A 6,567-nucleotide genomic window follows, 5' to 3' on the forward strand; every position below is an offset into this window, starting at 1 on the left:
CCTTGAATCCAAGCAGTTTCACCGCAATACAATAGCATAATCGCAACTACGCGGCTTGTCTGACCTTAAATTCGGAGATTATACTTAATTCGCGTTGAAATCTAGTGGATAGAAGTTGGGAGAATTTTCTAGAAGGTTTGGAAAATATTTGGAGGATTCTTGGTTGAAAAAAATGAGGTTTTGGATCAGATTTGGTCCTTAAATAGTGGGTCAAATTCCGGTCGGGGTCAGCCACGTCTTGTAGCTAATCGGTGCTTGTCGCGATGCTTGTAGCAGCATTTTTTCTTTGTCAGCCAAACTTGTAACGTCCATAATTCTCTACTCCGATGTCCTATCGACGAGCGGTTTATTGGGTTGAAAACTAGACTCGACGAACTTCATTTTAGGCTTTTACCTTGCTTCAAAACTCCTCATCTACTAAAAGATATTCTTTCTCCAAGTTGAGCCAAAATTACCTCTCATATTCTCTTCTAAGTTCCAACAAATTTAATTTCCTTAATTCACTTGCCCTTCAATCCTTCCATAGCTTACAGTATGTTAAACCCTTTTAACCATAAGTTAAACACATATAAGCTTATATACCTCTGAAAGGTAGCTCGAATCTCAACATACGAAACTACAGGGTGTAACAGTGGAAATAAATATGGATACCTGTACTTCATATCTTCCTCAGCTTCCCAAGTAATCTCTTCTCTATCATTGTTTCTCCATAAAACTTTAACTGAAGCTACATCTTTGGTTCTTAGCATCCGAACTTGCCTATCTAGAATAGCAATGGGAACTTCTTCGTAGTATAGTTGCTCGGTAACTTAGACATCATCTACAGGTTGAATTCTAGAGGGATCTCCAATGCACTTACGAAGCATCGACACATGAAAAACTAGGTGAACTGACTCCAAGTCCAAAGGTAGATCTAATTTATAAGTCACCGGGCCTACCTTGCGTACAATCTTGTAGAGCCCCGATATACCGAGCACTGAGCTTGCCTTGCCTAACAAATCTCATCACACCTTTCATAGGTGACACCTTCAAGAATACCCAATCATTAACTTGGAATTCTAAGTCTCGCCGGTGATTATTTGCATAAGATTTCGGACGACTCTGAGCTGCCAATAATCGATCCTAGATAAGCTTGACCTTTTCCATGGCTTGCTGGACCAAGTCTGGCCCTATCAACTTAGTTTCTCCCACTTCGAACCACCCAACCAGTGATCTACACTTGCGTCCATATAAAGCCTCATACGGGGCCATTTGGATACTGGAATGATAACTATTGTTATAAGCGAATTTAATAAGCGGTAAGTGATCAACCCAACTACCTCCGAAGTCTAACACACATGCCCGTAGCATATCTTTGAGAGTCTGAATGGTACGCTCAGCTTGTCCATCAGTCTACGGGTGAAATGTTGTGCTAAGACACACCTGAGTTCTCAAACCTTGTTGAAAAGATTTCCAGAAATTAGCTGTGAACTGGGTTCCTCTATCAGTAATAATAGATACTGGAACACCATGGAGTCGTACTATTTCTTTGATATAAAACTTTGCATAATCTTTAGCTGCGTATGTAGTTCTGACAGGCAGGAAATGAGCTGAATTTGTAAGTCTATTGTCACAACCCAACCTGAGGGCCATGACCGGTACCCGGAGTTAACTTATCGAGCACCTCTGAACATTCATGTTACACCTTGAAATATTTTGCGTTATCAAGACCGTGGACGGCTTAGTAGGAGCTCAGGGGAGAGCAGATTTACAAAAGAATTATGGATGAAGATTATGTTATCAGAGCATGAGAACGTATATATGACATTTGGAGAGTGTATGGAGTAAATCGGTTAACATGATCACTCGATGATAGCCCTCGAAACCATTAGTTAAGGTGGGGCCCACATGTCGGGATTTTGTAAAGGATATATTAAAAGTGATACAAGTAGTGCGTGGAAAGTTGAGCAAGTCCTAAGAAGGACCCATAAGCAAAATATGGACATAAGCCCTCCAAAAGGACGATTTAAGGAAACGTTTTCGGATGATCTGACTTGGAGGGGCAAAAACGGCATTATAAGTTTGGAATTTGGAAAAATACCAAGAATAAAAGTTGTAGATAATTGAAATATATTTCCAACCATAGGTCGTGGGCCCTCACACGATCTCAGGATCAAGAGTTATGGCCATTTTAAGAGCAAGACCCCAAGCTGCCAAACGCGGGCTCCACATGAATAAGTCGGTGGAACCGACCTAGGACTATAAATACCCATCAGCCATTTTTTTCAGCATATTAACATTCCAAAGAGTCCTAGAAGCCTCTCAAAACATCTCCCAAATATTATAGTCGATAAATCAGAATTTAACAAGATTACGCCAAACTAGTCCATGAAAGGTAATTGTTCTTGCTTCTACTTAAGCTTGGCGTTGGAGAAAGTTGATGTGGCTGAGTTTCTTCAAGTATAAGGTATGTTATTTATCCCATCTTTTATGTTGAGTTTATTTGAAGGTCTAGCAAGCCTTAAAAATGAAATTAGTTATGAAGAAAAGGTCATAGAGTGTTGTATTGTAGTTGTTGTGTTTATGGGCTGTTTTGAACGTGTTGTGGCCGTGTGGATGGACTGATTTAAGCATATAAAAATGGTATCTAACATTGTTGGCGTATTGATGAGATTATACTTCTTGATTGGGATGGAAGAAAGTGCATATTGTTGTTGTATGTTGAAAAACGTCGTGTGGGATGTTTATGTAATATGTTGGTATGAATAATAGTGTTGTTGATGTTGGTATTATTGTTGTTGTTGTTGGTTGTTGAATTGAGAATTTGGGCTAGGCATATAAACGGGGGGAGATCTTTAGATTTTCGGCGAGAATATGGAATAGTTTGATTTGAAACTTGGAGTAAGTATGCGATAAAGAGGCTAACATTAGTGTCAATCCTCTTAAATGTAGACTTACAAGCTCGGACGAATAAGCGTAGCCAATAAGAGGTGGAACAGGTATGTAAAGCTTATCCTTTCTTTCTTTTGGCATGTCTTAGATATAAGTAAGATATGATACGAGCCTTGGGTAACTCTATTCATATGATCCGAGCATGTCTACGATTCTTATTAACTTCTTGATGTTTGCATTCTTAATATAGTCGAACTATGGTCCTCGTGTCTTTTGTATGATTGGATAATAAATGTTGCATAAAGAGTTCGTGTTCTTAAAGGGTTCTATGTCGAATAAGGTCCCTAACTTTCATAAATGGGCTTGGATTGCTTTGATATGTTCGTAAAGTGTTCTCTAATGCATAATGCCCGTAACTTTCATGGGCGGGCTCGGATTGGTTTGATACATGTCTATGATCTCTAAGACTCTCTTTAACGTAGTCCTAATGGCATTTAGAATGGATTTAATACGACTATCATTTTTTAATGCTCGGTGATTACTTACTTATCCATCGAGGTACGAAATGATGATTTATATGCATATGGTTTCTCACTACTGCTCGTGCTAGCTGTTATTATATCTTTCACCGGAGTCCGGGCCGGGTATGTATTCGTGCACGGTTCCGGCTGCATTGTTCGCGGAGTCCCTCGCTGGGAGGGGGTGGGGGTATGTATATATATGATGATATGATGATGGCGCCGGCCGGATGGTGAGTATGATATACATGATGGAGACATGATCTCATTCACCGAGTCCCTCACTAGAGGGCCGGGTATGGTATATATATGATTATTTCACCGAGTCCCTCACTAGAGGGCCGGGACACGCTATATATGCATATGTACAAGATAATTATTCACTTATGTTTCTAAGTCCCATAATGAATTGGATATGATATTGACATGCATGATTTATGTTTCAAAGGCAAGCCTTGTGGTTTTACGGTTACGTACTTTATTTCTATACTCCTTACTTGATACGATTCGTTTACTTTATTCCATCTTTTACATACTCGGTACATATTAAAATCGACCCCCTTTCTTCGAATTTGCGTTTCGATACCACGCGGGTATATACGGATGAGTGGAGGATACTAGTAGAAGATGTTTTTGGATTGGCGAGCTCCATTTCCTTCGGTCTTTAACGAGTCAGAGTATCTATGTTATGGTATCTTGGGTTGTGTTAGAGGCTTTGCAGACAGAGTCACGTATAGAACATGTCAGTCTTGTAAGCGGCTCTGTAAGCCGATGTGTCATTATGCATTATGTTACAAGTTTCATATGTATACAGATTTTTCCTTGATTTGAGAAAGACGAAAAACATGTTTTTTGAAAAGCTTACATTATGCACTCTTTTCATGATTTAAGGGCCCAATATGATTATGAGTATCACGAGAATCAGCGGGTTCGCTCGGCCCTAAGTAAGGGTCGGGTGCCCATCATGCCCTATCGAAAGTTGAGGTGTGACAATTCATCTCATAACCATTTCTAGGTGGACCACAAAGATAGCTCATGGGAATCATAATCTGTAAAGGCATATGTCACAAGATAACTGTACATCTCTATATAATTATCAACAATTATTCCCATCATCACAAGCCGACAAGGCTGCCAAAATATTATACAACAATATGACTATTAAGGTTATAGGACATCTAGCTACATACATCTGTCTACGAGCCTCTAGATAGAACACAGGAATAGAAAAGAGTAATACTAATAAACTGCAGTTCCGATTCAAATGGAACGCTCCTAAAACTCCATTGATGAAGCTCCTAAGGACCAGATCCGTCGCCTGCTTTCATGCAGGCATGAACGCATCGTCCGAAGAGGACGTCAGTATGAACAATGTACTGAGTATGTACGGCATGAATAGTAACATGATAAAAGCATGAAGAATAGCGTAAGATAAAAGAACCGTTTATACCTCATGATACCTCTTCAGACATTCGTCGTGCTTACCTAATCTTTCTCTAGAAGAGACATTTTGTATACCTACATACATACCTATACAATACCGTACCCGGGCATATAGACTTGGTATTATCCGTATCCGGCCATAGTAAGGCTCGGTAATATATGCACCCGTCCATAGTAGGACTCGATAATATCTGTACCCGACCATAGTAGGTGTCGGTAATATCTGTACCCGGCCATAGTAGGACTCGATAATATCTGTACCCGGCCATAGTAGGACTCGATAATATCTGTACCCGTCTATAGTAGGACTCAGTAATATTTGTACCTGGCCAAGTAGGACTCGGTAATATCTGTTAGCTGTATACATAAATAAATACATTTAGCATGTATGAGAGCTGATCGGGTAGTAGTGCGTATATAATGCCGTCACCTTCCCCATACCCCATACATATATATAATACATAATATATATGTATATAACGCCTGAGGGGTCACCCCCGCCCCACCCCACGCCCGCCCCTTCACTCCCGACCTCGCCCTCCCACCTCGACCCCGCCCACCCTCCGCTCCGACCCCGCGCCCCCCCCGCCGCGCCGCTCCGACCCTCGTTCCCCGCCGGCTCGCCCCGACCCGACCCCGATCCCGCCACCCCCACCCCCCCGGCTCCCGCGCCCGCCTTACATCCCGCCCCCACTACCCCGCACCTCCCTACACCAACCCTCACTCGCCCAGTACCTCCCGCCCCTTCCGACTACCCCCCGCTTGTGACCCAAATTAAGTATTTTGTCTGTCGAGTGATGTAAGGTCGGTGACATAGTGTCTTATTATGGAGTCATCATCATTGCTATATCTCACCTTGAAGGAACAACTATCATAAGGTGAGATCAACAACAATGAATAAGATCAAGAAAATCATGAAATAAGCTCAATAATTTCATAATAGCATCAAAACCATAAGCTTTGGAGTCTCCAGAAATGAGATCATCACCATTATCATCATAGAAACATCTGTCTTTAGTATCATAAGAACTATGAGAATCATGAACTTCTAGCTTTTTAGGAATACGGATATTACGGAAGTCATGTATGGGTTCATAAGAAGAGAACCATGCCTTTAGAAAGAAAAGGGATAGCCTTACACACCTTTTTGGTCTCCTTACTACTTAACGCTTATCTTGCCCTCGCCATCTACATTCGAAGAATTCATACTATTGTTAGGCTTATCGTCATATGCTTGTCTTAAGCCTTTAAATTAAATCCTTTTAGAATCTACCAAAATTCGGGACGTCTCATTTTGTTTATATCACACCGAAAATCACAATACCAACAACCAATAACAATAACAACACTAACATCAACAACATCATCCTCAGTACCAATATACCCATATGATGTTTTCCCGATTTTCCAATCAACTAATTCATTATACGACTATTTAATAGCTCTATCTTCATAATTAAACCTAAATCAATATCAATAAGGAGAGATTCATACCTTGTTCTCTTTGGAACATGATATCTTCAATATTCACCTTGAATCCAACGATATCCATATGATATTATACTATAATCACAACTATATGCTATCCGAACCTAAATCCCGAGATTTTACTTGATTTGAGCTACGATTTTATGGGCAGAAGTTGAGAGAATGTTCCAGAGGGTTTGGGATATTTTTTAGGGGTGGTTGAGTGCAAATGAGGGGTAAATCCCCTTTTTATATTGTTTTGGGGAAG

The sequence above is a fragment of the Lycium ferocissimum genome, chromosome 2 (assembly GCF_029784015.1).
Source record: "Lycium ferocissimum isolate CSIRO_LF1 chromosome 2, AGI_CSIRO_Lferr_CH_V1, whole genome shotgun sequence".
Classification (NCBI taxonomy): Eukaryota; Viridiplantae; Streptophyta; class Magnoliopsida; order Solanales; family Solanaceae; genus Lycium; species Lycium ferocissimum.